Below are 18500 nucleotides of genomic sequence, written 5' to 3' on the forward strand. Positions count from 1 at the left end.
AAATGGCACATTTTATCCCTTTGAAGGCTCTCCCATCATCAAAAGTTTTAGCCTCTGTCTTTGTGTAACACATAGTCCGATTACACGGCATTCCATCGGTGCTCATTTCAGATAGGGGGGCTCAGTTCATCTCTAGCTTTTGGAAGGGGATAGGAGCTTTGTTACAGATAGATGTCAGGCTCTCTTCTAGCCACCACCCTCAAACTGATGGTCAGACTGAGAGGGTTAACCAATGTTTCGAGCAATACATCAGATGCTACACTTTATATTCTCCAGTAGACTGGGATAAACTGGTATGGATAGCGGAGTTTTCTTATAACAATAGTTGCCACTCATCCACATCCTATTCCCCTTTTTATTGCACTTACGGCTTTCCCCCACGCGCCGTATTAGCAACACAACCTGCTTCCTGTCCCGCCCCTGCAGCCATAGATTACATTAAGGGAATACAAGAGATACACCAGATAGCTCGCAGTACACTAGAAGACGCCAAGGCAAGGTATAAAAAAGGGGCGGATTCCCACAGGCGTGCAGAATCCAGGTATCAACAAGGTGATATGGTTTGGCTATCTACTAAATACCTGGCTTTGAAAGGACCTAGCAAATTTAAACCCAAGTTCATATAAGATAAACAGAGTTGTTAATCCAGTTGTTATGAAGTTAGATCTTCCAGCTTCCTTGAAGATTCATCCTGTATTTCATGTATCGCTCTTGAAACCAGTTGAGCCCGGCACACGTCTCCCCAAGAATGTACCTCCTATAATAGTGAATGGGGAACCGGAGTATGAAGTTGGGGCAATCATTGACTCCCGTAGAATACGATGTCAACTCCAATATTTGATACATTGGAAAGGGTATGGCATTGAGGACCGTACATGGGAGCCAGCCAGCCAAGTGCACGCACCTCGACTAGTTCGTACATTTCATAGGTTGCGCCCCGATAAACCCAAACCGGTTGGAAGGATTGTAGGGGGGGTGTACTGTCGGGATTACCGAACTACCCGTCCCGATCGGTTTGCAATACACAGAACTAGAAAGATGGCGGCTGACGTGAAGCGCATGAGTGGAGGTCGGGCGTATGTTTAAACCCGACCTCCCGTAGCGGCAAGACGCTTCGCGCTCTTCCTGCTCCCGGCGTTTCAGCTTCCTGAGTTTCTGTATCCCTGAACTCCGTACCTGTGGATTTCAAGTCTCGTCGCTCTCCCTGGTGTGCCTGGAGCTCCAGTCGGCATCGGGTTCCGGCTTTTTCTCTTGGAGCAGCATTTTGGCATTGGCAGGTGCCTCTTGGCCTCGGGGTCTTCCTGCAGGCAATTCGTCCGTCGTTTGGACTCCCTCTGCTATCATTGTGTTTTCGCTGTGGTCTCTGCTAGCAGTCTTATGAGACCGTGGAGTTGCCTTTCGGGAGGACTGTTGTGACCTGCAAGTGGGACTGTCAAGAGGTGACAAAGGCTATTACGGTAACAGCGCTTTTGCGCTCTCCTTACTTTCATTGTCTATTGTTACATAACATATGTACTTACCTGTGTTGTTCTGACACTGCGGGATCCGGCCTCCTTTTTTCTTTTTGTTACATTTCTGAAAGACAAGAAAAGAAAAAACAAACCTGAAGTTAGGGTTTCCTTTATGTTTACATCATAAGGCTTACAGACATCAGCAAGACACTTGCTAAGGTGGGTTATAGCATATACAGATATCTTTCCTACATTTCTCTCCTCACATATGATTAGAGATTTAGTCTTTCCGTTATTATTATGTTCCAGAGTGTTACAAAAGCATGAGACAAAGCCTTAGAAGAAGGGAATGAGTGAAAGCAAGCCTCTCTAATTTAGAAGCAAGGTAAGAAGATAGTTCATCAGGAAAAAAACACATTAGGAAGATACAGGGTAATAGGTGCATTGTTATATTTGACCTGTTTTCTGTTTATTTTCTCTAGCCATGTTCTTCATCCTGTCGGTTCCTGAGCCATAAAATATCCCAGCGATGGAACATCCTCTATCCCTTGTTGTGTTTCCCTTCTTCCCAGACTACCTTTGGCACTTTGACTGTTGTTGGGTGCGATGGGTGGTCAGGGGAGGTAGTGGACATTACTTCATGCCCTTGACGTTCCTGCAAGAACAGAGCGAATTCTGACAGATTTAACTAAAACACAGGGAATTGTTGAAAAGAGAAAGTTAAAAAGTGGAAGCACTGACATTTTAATCAGTGCCACCCTGCCTAGAATAGATAATGGAAGAGGATGCCATCGGTTCAGCAAGTCCTGGACTTTTCGTAGTAATGGAACAAAATTTAAGTCATATAATTCCGAAATTAATGGTGAAAAATAAACCCCTAAATATCTCTTCGGATTTGTGTTCAAACATGAGATGATGTCGGGGTGAAAATCCCTGGATGCGCCACCGCCGCAGAGTAAAACTTCAGTGTTTTTAAAATTTATTTTATACCCTCCAAAAGCCTCATACCGTTCAAAAATCTGGAAGGCTGCTGCCTGCACTTCCTTCTCTGGTTTTATAATCAGCATAATATCGTCCGCGTATAATTTAATTTTATCCAGATTTGGAAGCGGGGGCAGATATCTCTATTGTTCCTAATGGCTATCCCAAGAGGTTCAATAAAAAAGGAAAATAGAACCGGGGATAGCGGACATCCCTGTCTAGTTCCTCTTGTGACTGTTACTTGGCCGGCACTAGCTGCATTAATAATAATATTGGCCTCAGCGTTCAAATATAACTTTTCAACCAACCCCGTCATTTGAGAGGTAATGACAAATTTGCCCAAGATACAAAATAAAGAATCCCAGATCACCAAATCAAAAGCCTTTTTGGCGTCTGAAAACAGCACCAGGGCTGGTATCTTCTGGGTGTCAAAATAATCAAGTGCCTCCACCAAAAAGTGCGTGTTCGTGCCAAGTTGCCTTCCAGAAATAAAACCATTCTGATCCTGATGAATTAAATAAGAAGCAATTCCATTAAAACGATTAGCTAAAAGTTTAGTAATTATTTTGTAATCAGAGTGTAAGAGCGTAATTGGACGATATGAGTTGGGGTCTTCACTATTTTTACCTATTCTTAAAAAACTGACTACACTTCATTTTATAAAAAAGCAAAACATAGCTGACAAATACTTTTCTTTTAACAGCTTCTACAGAAGTCAATCAAACAACAACATCAACGAAAGGAACTTCATCAACTGAAAATAGTAAGTATTTCTTTTTTTAATAACTAAATAAAAATAGAGACTAAGGGGGTCATTAGGATGGCGGGCGGACACCCTAGCGGAAACGAGACCACCCGTCTGCCATGTGGCGGTCCCGCTACCCTAATTATGATCCGACCGCTACCGTCGCGGTCGCATCTGGCGATTCAACATTGCGGCGGGTGCTGCTGGCTGCAGCACCCGCCACAATGGTGAAATGCCATGTTGTGCATTTCCATGCACAACGTGGCAGGCACCGCGTGGTGCCTGCCACCTTGTACATGTACATGCAGGGGGCAAGTGCATCCCCCCACCCTCTCACTCCCCCGGGGCCCTCAACGGGCCCCCTAGGTAAGTCCCCACCAGCCTTTCCATGGCGGCATTGCCGCCATGGAAAAGCATTTAGAAACCAACATCAGAATATAGATGGCGGTGCCACCATATATGTCCTCAGCTCCGCCTTGCCGGCAATCGTAACGATTGCTGAACGTCGGTAAAGCGGCGGACGGACTTTCCGTCCGCCATGATACCCACCGCCCTCTTAATATGGCGGTGGGTAATTCATGTTACGATGGTGATCCTCCAGCCATCGTAATCAACCCCTAGATAGGAGAAATAATCAGAATAACTAAAACTATAATGTTTTCTTTCATGTTTCACAGATCACACTTAACTAAAACTCCAACTAAAAAACTCAAAACAATTACGATGGCAGAAGTCCAGCCATGTATTGCGGAAAGACTGACCGCCACGGTTCCAATGGGCGGTAGTTTTCCAACCGCCTGCCCTTGGGCCTGCCATAGGGGTGACTAACATGAAGTTAAGGGAAGGTTTAGGGACTGGCAAGTGTGTGCACTTGCCCAGTCAGCATGTCAGTACCAGACTGCACGCAGGTTCTGCAATGGCAGACCTTAGACACATTTTACTAGGCCGCTTCTGTGGGTGGCACAACCAGTGCTGCAAGCCCACCAGCGGCATTTGTATTTACAAGCCCTGGCACTCCTGGTGCACTTTACTGGGTTCTGACAGTAAACCAAATAAGCCAATCATGGAATCCAACCAACATATACATTTTATATAGGGAGCACTTGCACTGTGGCACTGGTTGGCAGTGGCACAGCGCGCTGAGCAGCCAACACCATAAAAACACATGAGGCACAGCGACAAAAAGAGGAAGGGAGACTCACGCCAAGGTGCCAGGTCTAACACTACACCACTGGCACTGAACGCCGGAGTGGGTCTATAAAGCACATATGGCAGAGGATTCCAAGTGCTGGAGGTACTGAAGGCGTCGTGCACCGGCCTGCGACATTTTGCATTTCCTGTGGGACTGTGTGGTACTTTTGTGCTACTGGGTCTCTGTTTGGGATACCTTGATGACCAACCTAGAGGTGGGACTGCAATTGAGGAGAAGGAAGATGGCGTCAGCGTGAGCGGTCGCAGCAACAGTGCTCTGTGATACTGGTCTGCCCTTTTGCTCTGAGAAAATGCTTCCAAAACGACCTAACTAACTAAATGATTTCTATATTCATTGTATCCATGCTATTCATTCTATACCCGTCTTTCCGCCCGTAACTTGTGTCACCCTGCTTTACTCTGGAAACTGCTAAAATGCTAAACTGCTAAACATCAAGAACATCAGAGCCGAAAGCTATGCGGAAATAAGCAGCGCCTCATTGAACATCGCATCGCATACTGGCTAAATACAAATACAAAATACAAAGTCCCGGCCTGATTTGATTCCGACTTCAGACTCCAGACTTCAGCCTCGGCTTAAAACCTCCGGTGTAAGCTGTAATTTGCAAGCTGCAAAGTCGCAAATCGCAAGTTCCAAGTAACTTTACTTTACTTTTTTTTTTTTTGCCTCAGTAATTGTCATTTGGCACATGACTTTCGGTATTTGGCCTCTACAGTGAATCACGCAGAAGAATAGTGTATCGGTTCATATCATCTGGGCTATTTGATATTTTGATTACCTCGCTGCTGCTGCTGTTGTGCTACAGTGTCTGGCTGTTCTCTGCTTGTTCTTTGCTGCTTGGAGTCCTGCAAAAAGTGTCGATTTGTTTGCTGATAACGACTCTCTAGTGCCTATCTCTCTGGCCGGTGCCCTTGGTGAGAACTGTGAAATCTGTGCTTTTATGCTTTTATGCTTGGGGGGGGGGGAAAGCTCAATCATTATGCCTAAACTGCTTTCCGTATTACTTTTACCGTTTCTTCTATGCCGGTGCTTCTCCTCCGCTCCCGGATCTCATCTGCTGACAGGAGAGTGCTGATCTTTCAGCTTCACGAGTCTCACGTGGCCCGTTGCCTAGGAGACACTCGGAACTGGGAAATTGGGAAAGTAAAATGCAGATGACGCCTAGGAGCAGTAGCAGCATTAGACACAGGGTAAAAACGAAGGAGAGGCTGTGTTTCTTTCGACTGTTTTGTACTGCTGAAACTAGAGCTGGGACTGGAACTCGGGGCTCTCCATTAGTTTCATCCGTCCCAAATGCTTCATTGTCATTATCGGGGGCTGTAACAGTGATTAATACTGATTCACTATTGGTGTGGGTGTCTACATCCTTACCTGGCATATTGAATAAGAGAAAGCTTCAGGGAGGAGGTCGGTGGAGTGTACCAACGCCAGCAACATATCAGACATGGATTGTTGCGCCTCATAAACCCTCTAAACCCTCTAAACCCTCTAAAGCCACCAAAGCCTCTAAAGCCTATAAAGCCCATAAAGCCTTAAATATGGGGAAAAAAACACTGGTGATAACCTGAAGGTCAGGGAGTTTAAAGGAGACAGAGGGGAAGGGTTTACCCTGGAAAAAGAACAAATTGCAAATAATGTTACCCTTAACAAGGAGAAAGGGGACGAAGCAGGTGAACTCTTACAGGGAGAGACATCGTGCTCATCGAACCCACAAGATCCTCAGAACATAGTAACTGGGCTGACATCTGCTCAACATTCAACCAACAGACATAAGGGCCCTGAAACCAGAGGAATTAAAGCAAAGGAGAAAGAACTGGCAAAGGACTCAATCAATGATCCGGCAAGAAACGAGGCTCAGGAAAAAAGCAAAATTAAAGATAAAAATATGGAAAAAAAACTGGACAAACTAGAAAAACTGGAAAGAGAGAAGATTAAACGAAAGGAGAGAGAGAAAGAGAAAGAAAAGGAGAAAGAGGCTGCCAACACGAAGGTGAAAGGGGTTGAAGCAGTGGAAGATCCCAAATTGGAACTAATGGCTAAAAACGCGCAGAGATTGCAAACGATAAAAAATTTAAAAGCAGCAGCAAAAAACACTGGCTTAACTGAACTATCACAACCAAGAATCTCTAATATATTTAGCCCTCTACATAAGGACTGCCAGAGTGATACCACTGTGAATGCTGACTCAAACATAATCCAGGAAGAAACAAGGACATCTATAGAGATAGACGCGGTAACATCAGAGCAGAGAGAGAAAATGGAACAATGGGACCAAAAATAAATAAATCAGGAAATGGAGAAATTGATCCCCTTCCCGAACTCTCCTAATCTACAAAATCCTCTGTTGGAGCCGGCCTTGTGGCGTGGTCCTGTTCCCCCTCGCTAAGCCGCACGAGGTCCCATGCACCTCGGGGCGCCTCCATTTTGGATTATACGTCACTCCACGTGACCACCTACATGACCCTGCTCTACCCGGCCTCGGTCCCAGCGAGGCCCGACATCGAGGCGCCAACCCCTGGTCTGGGGGATACCACGTGGGCCCTTCCCACTCCCGGCGGAGGGCAGTATCGATGGGACCCCCAACCGTCCTTCCCCACCTAGGTGCGATCGCCCCACAGCTCTCTGGGGCCTGGCGCCTCTCCTGCTGGGCGTCTGGCCGCGCCCTACCTGGCCTCTCCGCCCTCCTGGGTGCAAGGGTCCGGACATCAAAGGGCTCCAGACCTATATCTGGGGCGACCCGGCAACAAGACGACAGTTGTATCCCGGAGTCAAGAGCCCTGCTGATCGGATCGCGGCTGACCCTACGGAGAAAGACTCTTCCTGAAACCACGCTCTGAGCCCTGCTGACGACGTCGCGGCTCCATCGTGCTTACAAGACCTTCACGAACCTTTGGGGCCCTGCTGACGCTGTCGCGGCCCGACCTTGTTGAAACGTACCATCAGAGCCCAGCTGACCTCGTCGCGGCTCGACCGAAGCGGACCTACCACCGGAGCCCTGCTGACTGTGTCGCGGCTCGACCCAAGCGGAACTACCACCTGAGCCCTGCAGACGCCGTCGCGGCTCTCCACGTCCGAGCCGCTCTGAGACCAGCACCCAAGGCCTGGCGCAGAGCCTTCCCGTACCTGGTTGGTACTAAGACTGTCCCGCTACCCTATCCCTCCAAGAACATTGAGACTCTTACCGGATCACTCGATCCCATTGTAAATATTGAACGTGCTCCTTTTTATATAAAGAACCAAGATAAGCAACTGATACGGAGTCCTGTGTGGTGGTGTTACTGGGCCTAGTACGATCAGGGGAAGGACCTCTCCTAGGAGGCTTCTCAGCGGCGCTCGGCTATAACTTTGCGGTAGGAAGGTGCCCCGGAGTAGTCCCCCCGACTCCCCGGGGGTCCCCCCTCCAACATTTGGTGGCCAGCGACGGGATCCGAGCCAGACGCAATCGTACAGGCAAGTAACGCACCCACTACCTAACCAGACGGAAAAAGAAAAAGGGAACCATGGACGGCCAAGAAGCAACCGTGGCCGCAACCTTCCAGCTGGAAAAACTGGAAGAATACACCCACAAAGAACTCAAACAATTCTGCAAGGACAAAGGGATCCCAACCACAGGATTGGGCACCAAGGAGGAAATGCAGAAAGCCCTGAAAGCCTGGGCAGAAGCCGAGGCCACTCCACCCCGCGCCGAAGGGACCTCGGCCTGGGACGAAAACCTGCCGACCACAACCCCGACAGATGGGGGGCGAGGCATCCCCGAAGCAAGCCTATCCCACGAAGAAATGCGAGAACGAGAGAGGGTCCGGGCACACGAAATGGACCTCGCACGACTCCGGCTGGACGGCAAGCTCCAACTGGCGGAGAAGAAAATAGCCCTGGAGCAACTATGGCTGCAAGAGGAAATTGAAGAAAAGAAACGGCATCGGGAACGGCTAACCCTCGAGCACGAGAGGAGCCTCAAAGAACTCGAACTGAAAGCCAAAACGGGGGAGACCAGCACCCCCGGGACCCGGGACGCTCCGCCACTGACCGAGCCAAAGGTTCATATCCCCAAGGATGTCGTCAAAGAATACTACAAGAACGACGACATCCAGCAATGGTTCCGAGCCTACGAGGTAGCCATGACCTCCCATCGGGTACCCCGGAAGGATTGGGGTGCCGGCCTATGGGGGAGGTTCCTCAGCGAGGGCCGTGATACCCTGCTGCAACTCCCCGACGCAGTGATGACCTCCTACGACCACATGAAAGAAGCCCTACTCACCCGCTACGGACTATCCACCGAGATGTACCGGCAGCGCTTCCGAGACTGCAAGAAGCTCCCCGGTACCACATGGGTCGAGTACGTGGACTTCTTCAGCCGGGCCTTTGAAGGGTGGATAAAAGGGAGCAAGGTCACATCGTACAATGAACTGTTCGACCTCATTGTCTGGGAGCACCTCGCCAACAACTGCTTTGTGGAACTAAGGCAACACCTCCTGGACAGTAAACTGACCGAGCCCCGGAAGCTCGCCGCCGAAGCAGAGCGATGGGTCAACACCCGGGTCCCCCGGAACCCCGTGGGGGACTACCAACGGAGTACCACGGGTCCTCCTCGCCAGCGGGGCGGAGGAGGGGGGTCCCACCGCGGTCGAGAATTCCCGGCCGGACCGCCCAGAAGCCCGCCACGAGGCCAAGCCGCCAACCACACGTCCCCGACAATGGGCCGAAGGGGGACCCCCATCGCCCGGCCTGGACCCCGACCACCAGTGACCTGTTTCGGCTGCCAGCAGACCGGCCACTATGCCAGCGACCCGGCCTGCCCCGTGAACCGACGGAACGGGACCGCTGGGCCCCCTCTCCGACAAATAGCAGCCGCAGCCCTGGGGGAAGGAGAGGACGAGGAGGAAAACCGTGACGATTGATCCCCCGAGTGGGAACCCGCTGCCATGTCGCTCGTATGCCTGGGCTCCCGAGAAATGGTGCCCCGAGCGGCCATCCCCAGCAACACCGAGAAGTACCAGCAGTGGGTCACCATCAATGGACGACGGGCCGAAGCCCTCCGGGACACTGGGGCCAGCATGATCGCTGTCCGCTGCCACCTGGTGACCCCCAAACAAATCCTGCCACATGTCCTATGCCCTGTCCGGACCGCGGACAACACCGAGAGCATGTGCCGGATGGCCAGGATCCCCTTCGAGTGGGGAGGAGTGTCCGGCACCCTAAAAGTGACTGTCCGCGACGACGCCCCCGTGGACTGCCTCCTGGGGAATGACCTAGAGAGCTCCCCCTGGGCCCAGGTGGAGCGCCGAGAGCATCTGGGGATGCTAGGGCTGCCCGAGTGGGCCTGCGCCACCACCCAGTCCATGACCGCCCAACCAGCCGCTGCCGCGGCCACCGACAAGCCGACGGGCCCAGAACTATCACCATCCTCCGGCACGGAGGAACCCGACGATGAGGCCGGGCCATCCGAACTTTCTCCCGACGAGGCCGCCTCCCTCAGCGAGATCCCCGAGCTGGCGCAGTGGCGCCACGATGGGGGCCCCACCCGCGAACAATTCCAGCAAGAACAGAAGGCCTGCCCGTCCCTCGAGGAGGCCCGACAGCAAGCGGCCGCCCAGGCCTCGGGGGACCCCACGGGAACCCACTGGGTCTATTGGGACAATGACTTACTATACAGCGAGCAGAAAATCGCCGAACTGGGAGCTGGCCGGGTGTTGGTGGTTCCCCTCCGGTTCTGGGAGTTCCTCCTGACCCTGGCAGAAGCCAACCTCGAAGCCAGCCAAGAGGACATGAAGCGCTGGTATGACGCAAATGCCTCGACCATCGAGTTCGAGCCGGGCCAACAAGTCTGGGTCATGTCACCCGTGGACCCCTGCGCCCTGCAGAACAAGTGGACCGGGCCCTTCAAGGTGGTTGAGAAGAAGAGCCCCGTCACCTACCTGGTCGACATGGAGTCCCCGAGGAACCCCCTCCGGGTCCTACACGCCAACCGGCTCAAGCCCCACTTTGCCCGAACTGAACTAAGCCTGCTGCTGGCTACTGACGATGGGGGCAAAAGCGACTCCGAGCCCCTACCAGACCTCCTGGGGTCCTCGGGCCAAGACGGCTCCTTGGAGGGCGTCCACCTCTCCGCCACACTGACCCCGGAACAGCGCCATGACTGCCGGAGGCTGCTGCAACCCTTCGCTTCCCTCTTCTCTCTCATGCCCGGGGTGACCCCCTGGTGCGTCCACGACGTGGATACCGGGGACAGCCCCCCTGTGCGACACCGCGCCTACAGAGTACCTGACCGAGTCCGAGCCTGCATACAGACCGAGGTCGCCAAGATGCTCGCCCTCGGAGTCATCGAGCCCTCCGACAGCCCGTGGGCCAGCCCGGTGGTCTTGGTGCCGAAGGCCGATGCCCCCGGCACCTCTCCGGAACTCAGATTTTGTGTGGGCCTGAACGCAGTCACCAAGACTGATGCCCACCCCCTGCCACGGGCAGACGAGCTGATCAACCGCTTAGGGGCCGCCCGCTACCTAAGCACCTTTGATCTCACCGCTGGGTTCCGGCAGATCAAGCTCACTCCCGGCGCCCAGGAACGATCCGCCTTTTCCACCCCCGATGGGCACTACCACTTTCGGGTGATGCCCTTCGGTATGAAGAACGCCCCAGCGACCTTTCAGAGGCTGGTGAACAAGGTCCTGGCCGGGCTAGAAGCCTTCAGCGCAGCATACCTCGATGACATTGCAGTCTTCAGCGACCAGTGGGCCGCGCACCTAGGGCACCTCGGAGAAGTCCTGGCCGCTCTCCAAAGGGCCGGGCTCACAATTAAGGCCAGCAAGTGCCAGATCGGTCAAGGATCTGTGACCTATCTGGGCCACCAGGTGGGGAGTGGCCAGGTAGCGCCCCTCCAGTTGAAGGTCGATGCCATCCAGGCGTGGGAGCCCCCCGCAACACAAACCGCTGTCCGGGCCTTCTTAGGCCTCACAGGCTACTACCGGCGCTTTATTAAAGATTATGGCAGCATAGTGGGCCCCCTTACGGAGCTCACTTCCAAGAAACAGCCCAAAGTGGTACACTGGACGCCCCGCTGTCAGACCGCTTTTGAAGCCCTCAAGGCGGCCATGTGTGCTGCCCCGGTGCTACAGGCCCCTGACTACAGCAAGGAATTTGTGGTGCAGACCGACGCATCAGAGTACGGGGTCGGGGCGGTCCTCTCCCAGATGGACGCCGAGGGCCTCGACCGACCTGTGGCCTTTATCAGCCGCCGACTGCTGCCCCAAGAACAGAGGTGGAGCACCATCGAGCGGGAGGCTTTCGCTGTGGTATGGGCTCTCAAGAAGCTCCGGCCCTACCTTTTCGGCACCCACTTCAGGGTCCAGACTGACCACCGGCCCTTGCGGTGGCTCATGCAAATGCGGGGCGAGAACCCCAAGTTGTTGCGCTGGTCCATCTCGCTGCAAGGGATGGACTTCACCGTGGAACACCGGCCCGGCAACGACCACGCCAATGCTGACGGCCTGTCCAGATTCTTCCGCCTCGGCGAGGAGAACCCCCAAGGAGATGGGTGACTCTCCCTGCCTTCAGCTGGGGGGGACGCGTGTTGGAGCCGGCCTCGTGGCGTGGTCCTGTTCCCCCTCGCTAAGCCGCACGAGGTCCCATGCACCTCGGGGCGCCTCCATTTTGGATTATACGTCACTCCACGTGACCACCTACATGACCCTGCTCTACCCGGCCTCGGTCCCAGCGAGGCCCGACATCGAGGCGCCAAACCCTGGTCTGGGGGATACCACGTGGGCCCTTCCCACTCCCGGCGGAGGGCAGTATCGATGGGACCCCCAACCGTCCTTCCCCACCTAGGTGCGATCGCCCCACAGCTCTCTGGGGCCTGGCGCCTCTCCTGCTGGGCGTCTGGCCGCGCCCTACCCGGCCTCTCCGCCCTCCTGGGCGCAAGGGTCTGGACATCAAAGGGCTCCAGACCTATATCTGGGGCGACCCGGCAACAAGACGACAGTTGTATCCCGGAGTCAAGAGCCCTGCTGATCGGATCGCGGCTGACCCTACGGAGAAAGACTCTTCCTGAACCGACACTCTGAGCCCTGCTGACGACGTCGCGGCTCCATCGTGCTTACAAGACCTTCACGAACCTTTGGGGCCCTGCTGACGCTGTCGCGGCCCGACCTTGTTGAAACGTACCATCAGAGCCCAGCTGACCTCGTCGCGGCTCCACCGAAGCGGACCTACCACCGGAGCCCTGCTGACTGTGTCGCGGCTCGACCCAAGCGGAACTACCACCTGAGCCCTTCAGACGCCGTCGCGGCTCTCCATGTCCGAGCCGCTCTGAGACCAGCACCCAAGGCCTGGCGCAGAGCCTTCCCATACCTGGTTGGTACTAAGACTGTCCCGCTACCCTATCCCTCCAAGAACATTGAGACTCTTACCGGATCACTTGATCCCATTGTAAATATTGAACCGTGCTCCTTTTTATATAAAGAACCAAGATAAGCAACTGATACGGAGTCCTGTGTGGTGGTGTTACTGGGCCTAGTACGATCAGGGGAAGGACCTCTCCTAGGAGGCTTCTCAGCGGCGCTCGGCTATAACTTTGCGGTAGGAAGGTGCCCCGGAGTAGTCCCCCCGACTCCCCGGGGGTCCTCCCTCCAACATCCTCCAACTGAGGAAGAAGTACACTCGCCCTTGGATGAAGACTCTGAATCAGAATTATACGAAACAGGGATGTCTATCTCTAGTGGCTCTAGTCAACTAAGCAATTCAAGAGATTCAAGCCCAAGTGTACGAAGGAGAGCCGTATCTCTGGAGATCTCCGGCCCCAATGATTCAAGGGTATCTAGCGAAATCAACATCGGGAAAAAAAAAAGTGGGGAGGGGAAAAAAAGGTCAAAGCACAAAGGAGAACGAAACGCGCTGAATGAGGAAACTACAGACCCTGGTAATAACACGGACTACGTCAGCAGTAGACCTAATCCCCCTCGAAGAAGCCCAAGGATTAAATCACCAGAAGAAATATCATGTCAAAACCCGGGGGCACAGGGAAACCAAGAAAAAATCATCGAACCCTCGTTGACCCAGGTGCTCTCTTCAATAAAAGACTTCTACGAGGATGTGAAAAAAGAGAGCCAAAAGAACCGTATGGCTATTGAAAAATTACAAGGCGCTGTGAAGAAAGTGGGTAGTATCTGCTCCGAGATTTCAGAAAGAATGGCCAGTATAGAAACTCGTACTGAGAATCTTGAAATCGATGTTGTGACGCTTCAAAAAAAAGAGACAGAACAAGATGGAATAATAAGGGATCTCATGGCCAAGGTGGAGGATCATGAAAACAGATCCAGAAGAAATAATCTAAGGTTTCTTGGAATCCCGGAGAATTTTGAGGGAAGCGATGCCCGGGGAGCAATGATTAACATACTCAAAACATCATTTCCGGAGCTGGATGCTTGGGATATGGAAAGGGAAGTCCAGCGGGCTCATCGTTTTCCCCTAATACCATCAAAAAACTCTAACAAGAAAAATCAATATCCAAGGGCAATATTGGTCTGTTTTGGGAACTTTATCCTCCGTGAAAAAATCTATGATCTTGCTAGACCTACCACCCAAAGAGAGCATAAGGGGTTTACATTTTTTGCCAGGCCAGACTTCGCTCATATCACAGTGGAGCGAAGATGGAAAATGCGTCAGCTAATTGAACCGTTTGAAAAAACCGGAGCAAAAGTTTTCCTCCAAAATCCGGCACGCTTAAAAATTATATTCAAAGGTGCAACAAGAAACTTTAACAGTGAAATACAGGCGGAGGACTATCTCCGGGAAATTTCAGAGACTGCATCTCGAAAATCAGGGAAATAATCTAAATCGGATATAATTTGCAGTAAAAAAGAATATATAAGAGTAATTAAGTATTACAATTTGTATCTTGTAGAAGGTATACCGTGGGAAATTTGTGGAATTATAGTCTGAATGGCTCTAAGAATTTAAAAGTTTTAGGTAAAATAACCTTTGAAACAACTATAAAAGATAAGCATATTTTTTATCTACATCAAATTAGCCTAGTTCACAGGACCTGCTTGCGCAGATGTCACACTCCTGGACCAGATTGGCTCAGGTAACCTTCAAAAGTGGTGGTGGGTGGGGGGGGGTGAAAGGGGAAGGAGGGAGGTCGGACAGGTTAGACACAAAGGGTAGCAAATCTATGTTAAAAAGAAATAGGGAAATGTTAGCAGGGATTACAGGAAACCAGAACGTCTGGGATACAAAACATGACACCTTTATTTTTGCAGTATGGCTGGGATAAAAGTATTATCCCTGAATATTGGTGGTCTGAATGATCTTAAGAAAAGGCAAATGGTTGCTATTGGGTTACAAAACTGGGGAGCTAATGTTGTATGCATGCAGGAGACGCATATTGAAGGGTCCCAGTGCATGCTGTTAAATACACTAGGGTATAAATTGGTGTGCGCTACCTCACAAGGTGCTAAAAATCGGGGTGTTGCTAATCTGGCTAAAGGGAAGGGATTGATGTTCAAGAATTTCAAAGCTGATAAACTTGGCCGTTGGCCTATCACTGATTGCTGTTATGAAACTGGGCAAAAAATGACAATTTGTGCTACTTATGGGAGCAATAAAGATGATCCCGGGGTCTTCGATGAGGTCTCTAATGAATTATCACACTGGCCTCTTCCAGCTTTGATCTGTGGGGACTTCAATATAAACCTCCCGATCGACTGGTCCTTAAAAGATGATTGGGTTTATAAAGGACGTAAGCCTAAAGTATATCGCTCTCTTAAAGATATGTGTCTTGTACACGGACTTGTGGATAGCTGGCAGACGTCTAATATTAACACTGGTGACCTTGGCTATACCTTTTATTCAAATCCACATCGCACCCATACCAGAATCGACTATATTTTACTTTCAAGTTCACTAATCAGGAACTCCCAAACTGTCAAATTGCCCCGGGTACTATCCGACCACAACCCTCTATTTTGCACATTAACTACTAGCTTAGCTAAATCAGAGCCTACTCTGTGGTCATTTGAAAAAGCATTACTTAATGACCCTCAGTATCGCATCCATATGAAAGACTGGATACCCAAGTTTTTAGCAGAAAACATCAATAGTACATCAATAGATGTTGTTTGGGATACATTGAAAGCAGGGGTGCGGGGCGAGACTATGTCATATTCATTCAGAGTAAACAGACGAGAGAAAGAGTTCTCTGGCTAAAGGTGTGGTTCCTTCCCCCTTGAAGTCTGCGGTTATTGTGCCGATTCTAAAAAATCCTGGGGCAGACCCCTCTGTCCCTGCCAATTTCCGCCCCATCTCCCTCTTACCTTTTCTGGCACAGGTGCTCGAGCGCCATGTCACCGGCGCTTTGAGCTCCTTTGTAGAGACTCATGGAGCTCTCGCTCCCCGCCAGGCCGGCTTCCGCCCCGCACACTCCACGGAGTCCGTTGTTATTTCGGTCTTGGACAACCTCAGGGAGGGTATGGATACTAACCGGCGCCAGGCCCTTGTGCTCCTCGATCTCTCAGCCGCCTTTGACACGGTGGATCATACCATCCTGCTTTCCCGTGTCAGGGCGGCTGGGATCGGAGGGACCGCCTTGGTCTGGCTATCATCCTTCCTGAGCGACCGCACCCAGGCCGTTCGCCTGGGTAATTTTACAGCGGACGTCCGAAAAGTCCAGTGCGGGGTTCCCCAAGGCTCCTCCCTTTCCCCCCTCTTGTTCAATCTCTATATTGCCCCTCTTATCTTTTCTCTTCAACAAATGGAGGTCGCCGTATTTAATTATGCGGATGACCTCCAGCTGGTCTTTAACCTCTCCTCTTCCCCCTCTTCTGTCCTTAATTTTCAATCTGTCATGCTCCACATCCGGGACTGGATGAACCACAATCACCTTAAACTCAACCCCGACAAGACCGAGCTGGTGTTGACGGGTGGTTCATCCAGCCCCTGGTCCCCTCTCTTCTGGCCCCCTTCTCTTGGCCCCTCTCCGGAACCCTCTACCTCTGTTAAAACCCTCGGCATAAAACTCAACTCTCAAATCACCCTTCACTCCCAGGTTAACTCTGTGGTATCTTCCTCTTTCCTTTCACTGCACACTATACGCAGGGTGTCCCGTTTCTTCACCTTCTCAGCTCTCAAACTCATCACCTTAGCCATGGTGGTGTCCCGCCTGGACTACGGCAACGTCCTATATGCAGGTATCCCTGCATATAGTTTACGGCGTTTGCAGCAGATACAAAACCAGACGGCCCGCCTGGTCTTCAATCTTCCCAAATTTCACCGTTCCTCCCCCCTCTTGAAATCCCTGCACTGGCTCCCTGTGCGAGCCCGAAATCCAATTCAAGCTCGCCTCCATCACCTTCTTGGCCCGACTGGACCTGGCTCCAGCATTTATCTCCTCAGAGATCACTCCCTATGTACCCACTAGGGAACTCCGCTCGTCCTCCCAGTCCCTCCTCACTATCCCACGCTACCGGACAAAGAAGTGGGGAGGTTCGAAATTTGCTACCCTTGCCCCGATCCTCTGGAACTCCCTTCCCCTGGATCTGCGATCCATCACCCTGTACCCGCTATTTCGCAAACTTCTCAAAGCCCATTTGTTCACAAAATCCTTTGATTAAATCCCCAGCAGTCTCCCCCGTTTTTTAGCCCTGGATCTGGTTAGCAGTAGCGCCAAGAAACCGCAGGTGTACGAGCGCTTTAACTCAAACTCAAAGAGGAGTTACGGAGGCTACAGGATGAACTTATGTCAGCAGAAGTAGGACTGATTAGTGCTACTAATAACATAGACATATCCGGGGACATTTCTAGTACCTTAGCTCAAGTAGCAATCGCCAAGGCAGCAATTACTAATATATTTTCAGATAAGGCAATTCGGAAAGCCACGGCTCGAAAAGAATTAATATACGAAGTAAATGAGCAAGTGGGACATCAACTGGCAATGCGTTTACGACAACAGGCCAATGCTAATCTAATAAGGGAGATTGTAGATCCAGTGGAAGGCCAGCTAAAAGACTCAGAACAGATTAAGCAAGCATTTTGGCGGTTCTATAAAGAACTATATACGGACAATAGTAACGGAGACATCATAGAAATAGAAAGATACCTAGAGAACTGTGAAACCATAAAGCTTGAGGTAAACACACAGCTGGCTCTAGAGGAAACTCCAAACATGGAAGAGGTTTTGAGTGCAGTTAAGAGTCTCCCTAAAGGAAAGGCAACAGGACTGGACTGTATTCCATCAGAATTCTATAGCATATTTATAAAAGAAATTAAACATATACTTAGGGACTTAATTATACATATTTTCTCCGGGGGGGAACCTCCAGGCTCTTGGTCCAAAGCCAAAATTGTCATCTTTGCTAAAAAGGGGAAACCCCCAGAACAGCTAGGATCATAACGTCCAATAACCCTTATAAACGATGATTCAAAAATATACTCCAAAATCTTGGCAAATCGAATAGCACCTATAATACATAAAGTTATCGTTAAAAGTCAGCATGGTTTTGTTCCTGGAAGGTCAACGATAAATCATATCCAGAGGGTCATTACACTTTTTGACGGAACAGTAACTGCCGGAGACCCTATGGCCCTGATACTTCTGGATGCAGAGAAGGCCTTTGATAGGGTCTCCTGGCAGTTTCTTTGGAAAGCTATGAAAACGGTGGGATTTCGAACTAAATTCATCCAGGCGTTACAAAAAATTTATAATAATCCTAGGGCTGTTGTATCTGTCAATGGAAGTTTAACCAAGGAAATTGCAGTCTCCAGGGGAACTCGCCAGGGTTGTCCTTGTTCGCCATTGCTTTTTGCAATATATATTGATTCCTTCATTCGTTATTTGGAGGAAAACAATCTTATAACCCCCATTATATTACAGGGATATGCAACAAAAACATTAGCATATGCTGACGATATTGCTATAGTCACTGCCGACCCCGGAGTAGCAATGCTGACCATCGAGGCCGAAGCCAAGAAATTCGGGTTGGTCTCTGGCTATGCATTAAATCAAGGAAAAACACAAATTGTTCTAAATCAAAAAATACTGATGGATGATCCTAGGGTGGTGAAGGGAGTGACATATCTGGGTGTAACAATCTCTTCCAAACTAGAGGAAGTTGTGGACTTA

General features: G+C 50.9%; 1 long non-coding RNA gene across 1 annotated transcript; it reads right to left on the bottom strand.

The window, feature by feature from the left end:
* Window positions 1–1278: 1278 nt before the first annotated feature.
* LOC146838988 (uncharacterized) lies at window positions 1279–5442 on the bottom strand. The gene is made up of 3 exons (XR_014960752.1): window positions 5401–5442; window positions 1521–1575; window positions 1279–1429 (listed from the first exon to the last, which is right to left on the bottom strand). It is a non-coding gene; the product is annotated as an uncharacterized LOC146838988 (long non-coding RNA).
* Between the last annotated feature and the right edge of the window lie 13058 nt (window positions 5443–18500).

This window comes from Triturus cristatus, chromosome 4_2 (genome assembly GCF_964204655.1).
Source record: "Triturus cristatus chromosome 4_2, aTriCri1.1, whole genome shotgun sequence".
Lineage (NCBI taxonomy): Eukaryota > Metazoa > Chordata > Amphibia > Caudata > Salamandridae > Triturus > Triturus cristatus.